The sequence below is a fragment of the Oncorhynchus mykiss genome, chromosome 25, assembly GCF_057628025.1.
Source record: "Oncorhynchus mykiss isolate SJ-2025 chromosome 25, ASM5762802v1, whole genome shotgun sequence".
NCBI lineage: Eukaryota > Metazoa > Chordata > Actinopteri > Salmoniformes > Salmonidae > Oncorhynchus > Oncorhynchus mykiss.
Window position 1 is genome coordinate 31,802,094 of NC_143046.1, and position 13,363 is coordinate 31,815,456.

The 13,363-nt window shown below is 39.9% G+C and overlaps 1 long non-coding RNA gene across 1 annotated transcript in view; it reads right to left on the reverse strand.

Annotated features, from left to right (window-relative positions):
* The window catches only part of LOC149971787 (uncharacterized), a 547,180-nt gene that overhangs the window by 180,446 nt on the left and 353,371 nt on the right, over positions 1-13,363 (reverse strand). The gene's annotated exons all lie outside the window — the stretch shown is intronic.

The window sequence follows — 13,363 nt, forward strand, 5'->3', positions numbered from 1 at the left end:
TGTTATTCTTATTCTATGATGAAATACTGATTTATGTGAAAAATCATTCAAACGTCTAAGAGAAAAGTTAATATAATAATATAATAATATATGTAATGCTCCCTGTTAGTCTTTTTTAGGTCAGTGTGTAATGGGTGACAATGTATGCTTTCTGAGTGAGAATTGTTGCCAGTGTTATGGTCGAACAAGCTTATTTTGGGACATGTATGAAGTGTTTTGGTGGTTTGACTGAGTTCTGGAGGTGAGATGAAGTGTTTGGCCAAGATGCATGTTGCTAATGCAGACTGTGTGAAGAGTTTTGAAAAAGTGGCTTCCGTATTGACCGATGTTAGGTTAGCAACGGACAAACTTTAATAGAAAATTACTCAAGTACAAGTGGATGTCACCCAGTAAAATACTACTTGAGTAAAAGTCTAAAAGTATTTTGGTTTTAAATATACACACACACATCAAATGAATCTAACTTAGCGACAACCAAGATCACACCAATGTGACGTATTCAGAACGCTACTATCAGAACCTATTTCGGTGTAAAGACTAAGATTGTGTTGTTATATTGTATATTCTTTGTGTGTACTCAAACAAGAAAGGAACACAAATGCAGAAATGCATGTTTTATATTTCGACATGACTCGATACATGTCAAACAGCATACTGTAAGCACACATGCAGTAAAAATGAAAACATACAGTAAATATATTTTGCATATGCAAAGCAAGAAAAATAGTCATATTTGTACTACATATTTGTATGTTACATCAATTGTATGGATCTCTGCTCTGGCTGAAAAAGATTGTAATGTAAGGTGTTCAGGAAATTAAGGAGGTGGGCAGTGTTATATAGTCCAAGGCAGTGGAGGACCCCATTGTGGAACATCAATGAGTCTCTGTTTGAAGAGTGTAATACTACTACATTGCTTACTTACACATATTCGTACCGTTTATCCTTCGCTCTTTGGGAATTCCTTTCAAATGGGATTCTGTAGATGTGCTTCATCCGGAGAGGGTGTTTCGGTTATGCGGGTTATGGTGATAAGCTCACTCTGATGTTATGGAAGATGACAGGGTTTTCAATCATCTGTTGTTGGATTTCTTGCAGTCTTATGGCTTTATTTTCAACTACCTTTTGCTTAATGGCAGCCTCCTGTTAGTCTGTACATAGATGTGTTCTACCACCACGTGGTGGTCATCTTTCAGTTCTACAAAAACTAAATAGCATACAGTACAGTAAACACTGCAGTAATACAGTATACAAGATAAACATCTTAGAAAATAGTATAGCTCCCAATTTCATACATACAGTAAGACATGAAACATTTACTTTGCTTCCCCTTACAGTATGCATTGGAATCTACAGTTTTTACAAAGCTTTACGTTGTTCAACTGTCAAGTAGTAAAAGTAGTAGAGAGGTCCAATGTCTGCAGTACGTACCTATTCTCATTTAGGAACTGTCCGGCTGATGGACGCTACGGTGAAGCGGCTCAGATTGGGCTGCATTCTCTGCTCAGCCTCTCTCAAGGTCAGACCATGTTTGACCACATGGTCCACCACAGTCGCCGGAATTTCATCAGAGATCACTCTCCTTGTTCCTGGTCTATCTCCACCTCCACCTCCCCCTCCACCTCTCTCGGCCAAGTTTGCTTCCACTGTTCTCCAAACACAGGAGTGCTCACATGTAGCCTTTTTCATCCATACCAAATGTCTGATTGCAAAGTGAACATTTACGCAATTAGTGTTTGCACATGTACAGAGTGAAAGTGATCAATTGGTAATTGAGCTTAGCATGTTGAACAGTGTTGCTTTTCATTTTCACACAAGAGATTTTAGTTGTGAAAGCTGTGCCAAAGGTGGAGAATTGTGTATTGTGTTTTGCCAAATGTTCATTGTAGAATTGCAATCTGAGTGTAAAGCAAAACATGTGCCAGTAGTATTGCAGATTTGGTGTATGGTTCTGCTGAATGAGTTACAGGTTTGGGTCATTGTGTCTCATGGGCAAGTTTTAGTATGTAAACAATTGGTAAAAACTGTAAGTAAACCAGACAGTACACCTTTTAGTAGTTTAGTCTGCCAGATCAGAGGCAGTAGGGATGACCAGGGATGTTCTCTTGAGAAGTGTGTGAATTTGACAATTTTCCTGTCTAAATGTAGCGAGTACTTTTAGGTGTCAATGAAAATGTATGGCGTAAAAAGTACATTATTTTCTTTAGGAATGCAGAGAAGCAAAAGTTTGCAAAATATAAATAGTAAAGTACAGATACCCCAAAAAACTACTTAAGTAGTACTTTAAAGTATTATTATCTAGTATTTTACACAACTGTGAATGGGCCTCAAAACCCCTGTGCCTGTATTTTTCTTCCATGGATGTAAATTGGGACAAGGGTTCGGGCTTTCTGCTTATTTCACCATATTATTCCTATAGACTTCTAAAGTCTTGATATCGGCGTCATCGATATATAGTGAAACATTTAAGGAAATAAAACAGCAAGCTCAGCACACTGCGGCATGATGGTTTACGCTTCTCGCCTTCTGTGCTATTGAAGCACCAGAGTGTGAAGGAGCGAGTGGCGCTGTAAAACCTCAGCGCCCTCTCTCCTCTCGCTGATGAAGTCGAACAGAGGTTGCAAGTCGCTTGATGAAACAGTTGGATGTTTTCTGACCTCCGTTCTGTTCTGTGCACCTGCTCGTGGTGTTGTGATTTGGAGAAATGCCCCGGTATTCATTACGTACACCGTCACACTGACTGTGGTCCTTCCTGTTTAGATGTTGACAGGTGAACTGAATACCTGGGGACTCATTTATCACCGGCGTGTACATTTCTCACACGTTTCTGGCATATGTGGAGTTTCTAGGATTTGCGTGCACAACAAGTCATTGGGATTTATCAAACTGCCACACACAACATATAGGCATGTTTTCATTGCTACACCAGAGCCATACTACTGTATATTTCTGTGCTCGTGAACGAGTGTTACACCCCGCCTGGAAAATACCCTCTATTCACATTTTATGGGAACAAAAACACCATCATTTACTGTATAATTTGGAGATGTTGGAACTGGACCATGACATGTTTTTTCATCTTTTACAGTGACTTTTTGAAAAAAAAAAAAAGACACCTATTTCGAGTGCCAAACACTGGCCGTGCATTCTGCAAGATTGGACAATTTATGTAAAAGACAAATTGTCGTTCAATATTTTATTTATCAATAGATGATTGTGTTTCTATCGCCTGCCTCGGTATATAGGCTCTGAGATTAAATAGGCTATGATGTCGCATTCCTATCGCACAGCAATACTTTAGCCTACCCTTTCAAATATTATAGGGCTACCGGTCTATTTACTTTCGAACATGGTTGACTATTGAATTAGTGATCGATAAATGGTGGGCTAATATTAGTTGTGCAGCAGAATAACCCAGTCATCAGAAAAGGAGAGATATGCCCTGCAATATGATTATGATTTAGGCCTATACAATAAAAATACAAGAAATATATTAGACGACATGCTGCTAAGGAATCTCCCTACCAACAGTAATGCATATGTTTTATCATTAGGCGTATGTTTTAATTATAATTGTTGTGCACCAAAACTCATTATATGAGAGTTGCATGGAGGTACTCACAATTTCCCATCAAGGTCAACATTTATAAACACCAACCTTTGTTGGAAAACTGCCGCACCTGAGGATTAGTCTTTTTTGTCGGCAAGCACCTTTGATTAATGAAGCCCCTGCACTGTCCAGAGTCACATCGTATCAAGGAATATGTTTTAATATGGTTAATTTGGTGACATTTTGGGGGGATGGTAAAGATCTTTGACATCAGTCTTTTTGACAAAGTGCCTGGTATCATATGTCAGAATGGAAAGTTGCAGATTGCACATGTGACTTATTAAGTTGGGACAGATATAATGTAATTGTCATATCTGCTTATTGCCCATGGAATGGAATTACCTACTTGGTGATCAGAATTGAGTCGGTCATGGCAGAAAAATGACAATCACCAATGACAGTATGAGTCACATGGCCAAAATGTCGCTGTCCAGTTGAATTACTTTCAATATAGACTTTAATCGTTACGCTGGATGGAGACATGGGATGAACAATTTCCGTTCGTCTCTTTTAGGAATGTAACTGGGCTTCTCTCACTGCTTTTAACAATGGACACACTTCTAAGGGTTTGCGTTGTCCCTCCACCTAAAGTATCCCAACAAAAGATTAACTTCATTCAACACTAAGCTATTGTGCATACAAGTCAAGGCCTTTTTCTAGGTTCCTAGATATCTGAGAATTGGACATGGCCTCTACAGCATCGACTGTCCCAGATGTTCACTGAGGTCAATGATTCGTGGATGAATAGCTCAGCGGAATTTTCAGAGCGCCACCTATAGTACTTTACTTAGTACTCGTTAAATCTCAAACTTTCATTAAAACACACATGCCAGGTACTGAATTAAAGCTACACTCGTTGTGAATCTAGCCACCAAGTCAGATTTGTAAAATGCTTTTCGGCGAAAGCATGAGAAGCTATTATCTGATAGCATGCACCCCCCAAAATACCAGCACGACACGTAAACAACAGATTTTGCGGTAGCCGGCGCTACCCAAAACGCAGAAATAAAATATAAAACATTCATTACCTTGGACGAGCTTCTTTGTTGGCACTCCTATATGTCCCATAAACATCACAATTGGGTCTTTTTCCCGATTAAATCCGTCATTGTATACCCAAAATGTCATTTGCTGAAGGCCAGTCTGATGCTGCAAAAAGTCCATTTACAAGACGCAACGTCACTTTTTAAAATTACAAAAGTTGCCTATAAACTTTTACAAATCACTTCAAACGACGTTTCTAAACCAACTTTAGGTATTAATAAACGTTAATGATGTATCAAATTGATCACGGGGCGATCTGTATTCGATAGCAGCAAGTCTGGAAAACATCGTCCATTTTTTCAGTTTCACAACATCCTGTGGTGCGTCAGAAGAAGGGAGCAACTTTTTGTTGTTGTTCAAATCTCTTTTGTATCTTTTCGCAGTGTCAACTGAAAACACTGGGATACCAAAGAGATGAATTACTCTACATCAAATAACTTCACCACTGCTTCCAGTTCTTATGAGGAGGACCGAGGGTCAACTTTGATAGCTTGCTACTACTATAATTGATTTGATTAAATAACGCCACTTTAATAATGTTTACATATCTTACATTACTCATATGTATATAATGCATTTTATACCATCTATTGCACCTTGCCTATGCTGCTCGGCCATCGCTCATCCATATATTTATATGTACACATTCTCATTCACCCCTTTAGATTTGTGTGTATTAGGTATTTGACGGAGAATTGTTAGATTACTTGTTAGATATTACTACACTGTCAGAACTAGAAGCACAAACATTTCGCTACACTCACATTAAAATCTGCTAACCATGTGTATGTGGCCAATAACATTTGATTTGATTTTGATTTGATTTGACATAGACTGACCATTTGAATCCAGGTGAAAGCTATGATCCCTTATTGAAATCACTTGATAAATCCACTTAAATCAGTGTAGATGAAGGGGGGATTAAGAATTATGTTTCAACCTTGAGACAATTATATGTGTACCATTCTGAGGGTGAATGGGCAAGACAAAACATTTAAATGCATTTGAAAGCGGTTTGGTAGTAGGTGCCAGGCGTACCGGTTTGTGTCAAGAACTGCAACGCCGCTGGGTTTTTCACACTCAACAGTTTCCTGTGTGTATCAAGAATGGTCCGCCACACAAAGTACATTCAGCCAACTTCACACAACTGTGAGATGCACTGGAGTCAACATAAGCCATAATCCCTGTGGAACGCTTTCATCACTTTATAGAGTCCATGACCCGATGAACTGAGGCTGTTCTGAGGACACAAGTGGCGGATCCAACTCAATATTACGAAGGTGTTCTTCTATACTCCACTTTTTATTTTTTTTATTTCACCTTTATTTAACCAGGTAGACCAGTTGAGAACAAGTTCTCATTTACAACTGCGACCTGGCCAAGATTAAGCAAAGCAGTGCGACACAAACAACACAGAGTTACACATGGGATTAACAAATGTACAGTCAATAACACAATTGAAAAATCTATGTATTATGGCAAAAACCAGATACTTACTTTACCTGCTACTCCCCCTATGGACATTTCCCCCCACCCCCTCAACTGATTTTTACTCTGCCCCCACCCCAATGACATTCATCACTACTGCAGTTGTTAATAATGTATACATTATTATTTATTTTTGAATTATTATCGGTATTGTTTCCACACCCCCTCAATGGTCATTTAGTCTGCCTGCTGCACCCCCTATGGTCAATATCCATCCCAATGGACAATTATTTATTAATCACTGCTACAGTTGAAAATAGTAATATTTATTTTTTTCTTATTGCCATTTTCATTGTTTTATTTCACTTAGTCCTGCATGTCGGAGCTCTAGGACTGTACCCAATCCCTCTCTTTGTCTCTCTCCCACACAGCCCACACGCACAGGCACAAAATATCGTTTTTGTACATTAGTGTTGTAATGATTGTCTTATTTTGTTACATTCGTGTTAACTCCTTGTTATTTCTGTTGTCAATTCTGTTAATTAATTTTTAATGTCTTTACCAATTTGGATACATTTAGTTTATGTACAAATGTATTGTTTTTCTTACATTTAGATTTCATGTCGAATTTCACTGAAAATGTACCCACTATCCTGGCACCAGAATTGCCAGCTTAGTACTGTAACTTAGTACTGTAATTGTACTACTTTCCTTACTGTAAAACATTACAGCATCCATGTAAATGTACAGCAAGGATGCTGTAATATGTCTTTACTGTAATGAAAATAGCACTTTTGGGGGTCTATTGGGGAGGATTTTTATGAAGTGGTGTGTGAATCTTTTCATGAGGGTTCTCTTCCTGTAGCCTGTCAACGTGCGGTGCTTTTGAAGTACAGTAGACCAACTTCGCTACTGTACTAGATAATAGCTGTGTGTTGGAAAATCTTGGTAGAGCAGGATTTAGGCCGTGTGGTTGTCATGTGAATTTCCTTTTTTATCAGCTTCAGCCCAGTCTAACTTCACACTTTTAAAAATATCATTTTTAAGTTTAGTCGTTATACTTAGTGTCAATCAAGGGAGATTTTCATCAACTTGGCAGATGAACAAAATACTGACGTCCATTTACATTTGTTGACATCGCAGGTCTTGAAAGCTAGATATTTTGGTACCGAAAGCTAATGTAAATCATAACATTACACAGTAACATTTGAATGTTGTTAGTAACCTATCTAAGATGTTTAAGCCATGACACGCGTAGCGGAACAGGTGAGCCCAAGAGCAGACTCAGACGAGGAGACTAGGACTAAGGTATTTATTGAAACACGGGGGGAAGATTGAGTGCAGGCCAGGGGAAGCTCGGGCGGGTTACCGGAAAACCAGGTACGGAGGCTGAGGATGGAGCAAGAGGTGTTGGGACAGGGTAAGCAGGTCCAGAAGGGAATCCAAGGGAGCGTAGAGTGGGGAATCCAGGACAGAGCAGCAGGACTGACGAGAGGTTGGACTGGAGACGTAGACCAGAATCAGAGCTGGCAGAACTGTAGCGGAGAGGAAAACAGCATCAGGCAAGGGAAAACAGGCACAACAGGAACAAACGGCTAGAAACATGGACTGACTGAGCAAAGATTACAATCTGGCAGCGTGGAAGTGGCAGGACTGAGCATTTGTAGAGGTCTTGATTATGGAACAGGTTGTAGCTGGTGGGGATCTGTTCTGACTCCAGCACACCTGTCTCCGCCCATACACACACACACACACACACACACACACACACACACACACACACACACACACACACAGAAAGGGAGAGAGCACTGGGGGAGTGGCAGCAGGTCAAGAAGACACAGGATGAGCACTAGAGGGCGTGGCAGGAGCAGATGTGACAAGCCAAGTGCCTACATCAGACTACAAAGCATTTGCTGAAAAAAACTACAAACTACAGAAGTGTAACAAATATACTAAAACAACTAACTTCCCCAGCATATAGATAAAACTATCGTCTCATAATGAACTGATCCACCTTCAAAAAATGGACTAAAAACATATAATTTGTTTAAATTATTTTAACATATTGGACCATAGATAGAGCCGCACCATAGTGGCTATAAATAAATAGGCTTAAGCATTTACCCTTTTGGGCTACTCATTAGCTATATCCCAAATTTGATATTTGAACCAAGTTAGCATCCTATTGATTAATTTTATGTCCCAAAACACTTGCATAAACACAGTGAATCTGAGGGTCCTCAGAGGAGGAAGGGGAGGACCATTCTCCTCAGTGAATTTCATGAAAATATATATTTTTAAACATTTAAAAAGTTTAGCATTTTTAGATAAAACTGTAGTAAATATAATCAAGTCACCAAATAATTGATTAAAACACACTGTTTTGCAAAGAAGGTCCACAGTAGCCTCAACAGCACTCTGTTGGGTAGTACCATGTCCGGAGGACAGCTAGCTTCCGTCCTCCTCTGAGTACATTGACTTCAATACAAAACCCAGGAGGCGCATGGTTCTCACCCCCTTCCATAGACTGACACAGTAATTATGACAACTTCCAGAGGATATCCTCCAACCTATCAGAGCTCTTGTAGCATGAACTGACATGTTGTCCACTCAATCAAAGGATCAGTGAATTAATCTAGCACTGAAAGCATAAGCTACTGCTAGCTAGCACTGCAGTGTTTGAAATGTGGTTGACTCAAAGAGAGAGAAAGAAAAATAGTTGAACAGTTTTGAACAAATTAATTTCTTCCTAAATGAAGGAGAAGCAAAAGAGAAATAGAGGGAGAGATTTTGTTATTTTTTTAAACTTTCAGTTTCACTTACTAGGCTATCAAATACAGCTAGCTAGTTTAGCCTACTGAACACCCTGATCAAACAGAGGGATGCTATGTTAGCTGGCTGGCTATGACTATCCAACACAACACTGAAACTCTTCCAAGGCAAAGTAAGTGTTTGGTTTCAGTAATTTATTGCCACCGGGGCCCACCGGTGTAACTAGTTACTGACTGTACACTGTAACGTTACTGACTGATTGTAGAAGGTTTACTAAAGAGTTAGTCCTATGAGCTATGCTGACTATGATGTTACTTTAGCTAATATGGTGACAACGATGTAGGTTGTGTGTAGCGGTTTGGCTTGCAAAGTTTTTTTCGCATGGTCACAAACAGCTGATGTGTTGTGCATTGAAGTCTACAAGCAAAGGGAAGAGGTGAAAGGAAGAGAGTGCATAACGTAGATGTGAGAAGGAACTGCTATGAAACTGTGAACTGTCTTTACGCGTGATCAGGGGTGTATTCATTCCACCGATTCTGTTGAAAAACGTTTCATAAACAGAAGCAAACTGAACAAAACGAGAATAAACATACCTGCATTTGTCCAATAGGAACTCTCGTTTACAACTGTTGGACTAATGATTACACTCACTATCAGCAGGCAAGAGTGTACAAGACGGAACTGAATGTCACTGTCTGTCCATGTATCACTGTCTGTCACATCAAATGTGTCTCTCGACCTGTGTGCACCTACGTTGTAAACTTTCATTCATGGGCTAGGTTGTAGCAACCTCATGATTTGAGTATCATGTACTAGACTAAACCTATCGCTGTTACATTTAACTGGGTGAATGGAATATGAATGACAGTCATCCAATATGCTGTAATAGAAATAAGGCCATGCTCATGAAAAAAAAACTCCTCCCTCATCTGAAACGGCACTGACCGCCACTAACGTAAGCCTACCTGTTGGGGCAATCAACCACCCGGGGTAAGATGCCCCTTGCCTGTACTTCTCACAGAGACCACTTCATGTCATAATTTTGTAATAATGTCATCTGTCTCATCACAATGTTTTAAGTCACTCTAAAACATTTTTTGGGGATGCATGGGGATCTTTTAGCCAAAGTTACCCTACAATTGACCCGTGTTACATTTAGCCCCACTCTCCTCTATACAACTCAGGGTTTAAAAGGGTGCAGTTCTGGCACATTGTGGAGTTGAGAAAGCTGGCATCGCCCTCTTTGTAACAAAGGCCATTAAAACTGATGTTTGCCCTGTGATTGCAAGAATTGTTGTGCATTGACTGCCTGTCAAAATGCAAGTTCCTCTCCCGATGGCACTCAAAACTTGAATGCAGCTGGAGAGGAATATTTTGCTTGCATAGAACACTCAACAAGCCAACGACGTATATAGATAAACTATTCTACTATAGGGATGTCAGATGTTTCCATTCATTACTTGTTTTGTTTGTAGAGGAAATGTACATGTGGACTGTTCTAGTATCTTCAAAGTGTGCCTCGACAGAAATATTTCTTCATATTTTTTTGGCTGCAATGATTGCTGTGGCGCAGCGCCACGGTTAAATGACTGCAGCGGAAACACTGCTGTGAAGTTGTTCTGCTGTCTGGCGGTTCTGAGGGCTCTGAAAGCAAGAATTATCTTCGGTCATTGTCACGGCTGTGTATATTCCCCCACATGACGACACCACTCTCAGGGAACTGCACTCTTAGAAAAAAAGGTTCCAAAAGAGTTATTCGGCTGTTGCCATAGCGGAACCCTTTTTGGTTCCAGGTAGAACGCTTTTGGGTTCCATGTAGAACCCTCTGTGGAAAGGGTTCTACCCGGAACCAAAAAGGGTTCTTCAAAGGTTCTTCTATGGGGACAGCCGAAGAAGCATTTTAGCTTCTAGGTAGCACCTTTTTTCTAACAGTGTCCACTGGACTTTGTGTGAACTGGAAACCAACGCATGTCCTCAGGCCAAATGTATTGTAGCTGGAGATGGATATCTGAGGATATAAAGGATATTTGAGGATATAAAGGATATCTGAGGAAAACATTAGCAAAGTTTAATCAACACATCTCCTGTGCCACTCTTGACCATTGCTACTCTCCCTTCCAGGATGGCTACCAGGCCCTCCCATCCATTTAGCTCCTCCCCTCCTATAGGCAGAAACTTTAGGACTGTTGTGGTAAGGACTGTTCAATGTTGGTCTGACCAATTGGAATCTTTGCTTCAAGATTGTTTTGATCACACAGACTGGGATGTGTTCCGGATTGCCTCTGAGAATAATATTGACTCACTGTATACACTGACTCAGTGACTGAGTTCATCAGGAAGTATATATGGGATGTTGTTCCCACTGTGACGTTTAGAACTTATCAAAAATGTGCTCAAAACTGAAGGCGCGAACCACCGCATTTAACCATGGCAAGGTGACTGGGAACATGGAAGTGTACAAACAAACCAGCTATGCCTTCCATAAGGCAATCAAACAGGAAAAACTACTGAAGAAGGACAAAGTGGAGTTACAATTCAATGGCTCAAACACAAGACATATAAGGCAGTTTTTTGGCTCAAACACGAGACATATATGGCAGTTTTTTGACAGAAATGCCTTCTGGAACCTTTGAAATTGCATGTGCCTTGATAACAAATGTGTATGACTGTAAATACAAATGAAGTTGTTAAATTACAAGCCTAGTTGGTTTGTCACAGAAAAATACAGAAACTTTCCAAATGGCAATAATTGGCTGAAATAATGAATGGGCTGGACATGCCGAGAGATGAGTTTCGGATTGGTCTGCCGTGTAGCACCTTCTGTCTATAAAATGAGCTGCTGGTTATGTGTAAATATCCGTTCCACTCCATTTTTTTCAAAGGATATAACATTAGCCATGGAGAACGGAAAATGCATTGCTAATGCTCTCAATTACATTGGTGCCCTGAATATATCAGGCGCTATCGACAATGGTCAGTGGGAAAAAGTTGTGATGGACTACTTTCAGTAGGACGATCGTACCATGCTGACTCTCTCTGACTCTGAAAATGAATCAGATGATGATGAAATCCCTGATTTATGTAAAAACATTTTCATTGAAGAAGACATTGTAGAGTCTTCTGATGAAAGCGATGGGGAAAAAAGGCGTTCAACAGTATTGTTGTCACGGAAGAAGTTGAGTTTTGAAATCAGTGGAATGTCTGGTAGAAGCAGAGTATGATAAGGAGATTAATACAATTCTGGCGTTTGATTACAAATGCAGAGGGAGTCGAAAAGAGAACACAGAAGGCTGTTGTATAAAACACCTATCACTGGATTACATCTTCAAACTAAGCGCAACCATGGCAACCGTGACAGAGAGAGAGAGAAAGATCTGATGATTCTTATGGCATTGCACACTGTCAGTGTTAACCAGAGTGACTTGACACAACGGGCCAAGCAAGCTGTCCAAACAAAATGGAAATGACACATGACATCTTATTTAATGAAAGGGGTTGCATTTGCCATGAAGCGTTCATCCAGGTTTCAGAAATTATACATTTCTAATTTTGTCAGAAAGTTGTTTTCCTTGCAAGTTAAAGTTTACTGTTAGCTAGTTAGCTGATGTTAGGTGGCTCGCTAGCTAACATTATCACTAAGTGTATGATCTGTGTACTAATATTATCTAACTAGCTAACATTAAACCTATTTGGTTCCCTATAGCTAGCTATGACAATCGTTTTGTATTGCTAATACTCTATGGATTGGGATTATGGTTCATTGTTTAGCTAGCTAACTACATGTCTAAACAAAAGATCCCAAGCAGTACCAGCACTTCAGGTGAATGCCATTTGCATTGCATTGTATGAGGTTATTCTTCTTATCTAAGAAACAGCTTCTACCTCCAGGCCATCAGACTGTTAAATAGTCACCACCACCCAACCTCCAAAAAGTACCCTGCCTTGAACTTAGTCCCTGTTACTAGCTGGCTGCTACCCGGTACTCCACCCTGCACTTTGGAGACTGCTGCTGCTACATAGAGCCATTCAACACTGGTCACTTTAATTATGTTTACATACTGTTTTACCCACTTTATATGTATATACTGTATTCTAGTCATGGCTCACCCTATATACAGTGGGGAGAACAAGTATTTGATACACTGCCGATTTTGCAGGTTTTCCTATTTACAACGCATGTAGAGGTCTGTAATTATTATCATAGGTACACTTCAACTGTGAGAGACGGAATCTAAAAATCCAGAAAATCACATTGTATGATTTTTAAGTAATTAATTTGCATTTTATTGCATGACATAAGTATCTGATACATCAGAAAAGCAGAACTTAATATTTGGTACAGAAACCTTTGTTTGCAATTACAGAGATCATACGTTTCCTGTAGTTCTCGACCAGACTAGCTAGGCCACTCCAGAAACTTGAGATGCTTCTTACGGAGTCACTCCACAGCCCTGGCTGTGTGTTTCGGATCGTTGTCAGGCTGGAAGACCCAGCCACGACCCATCT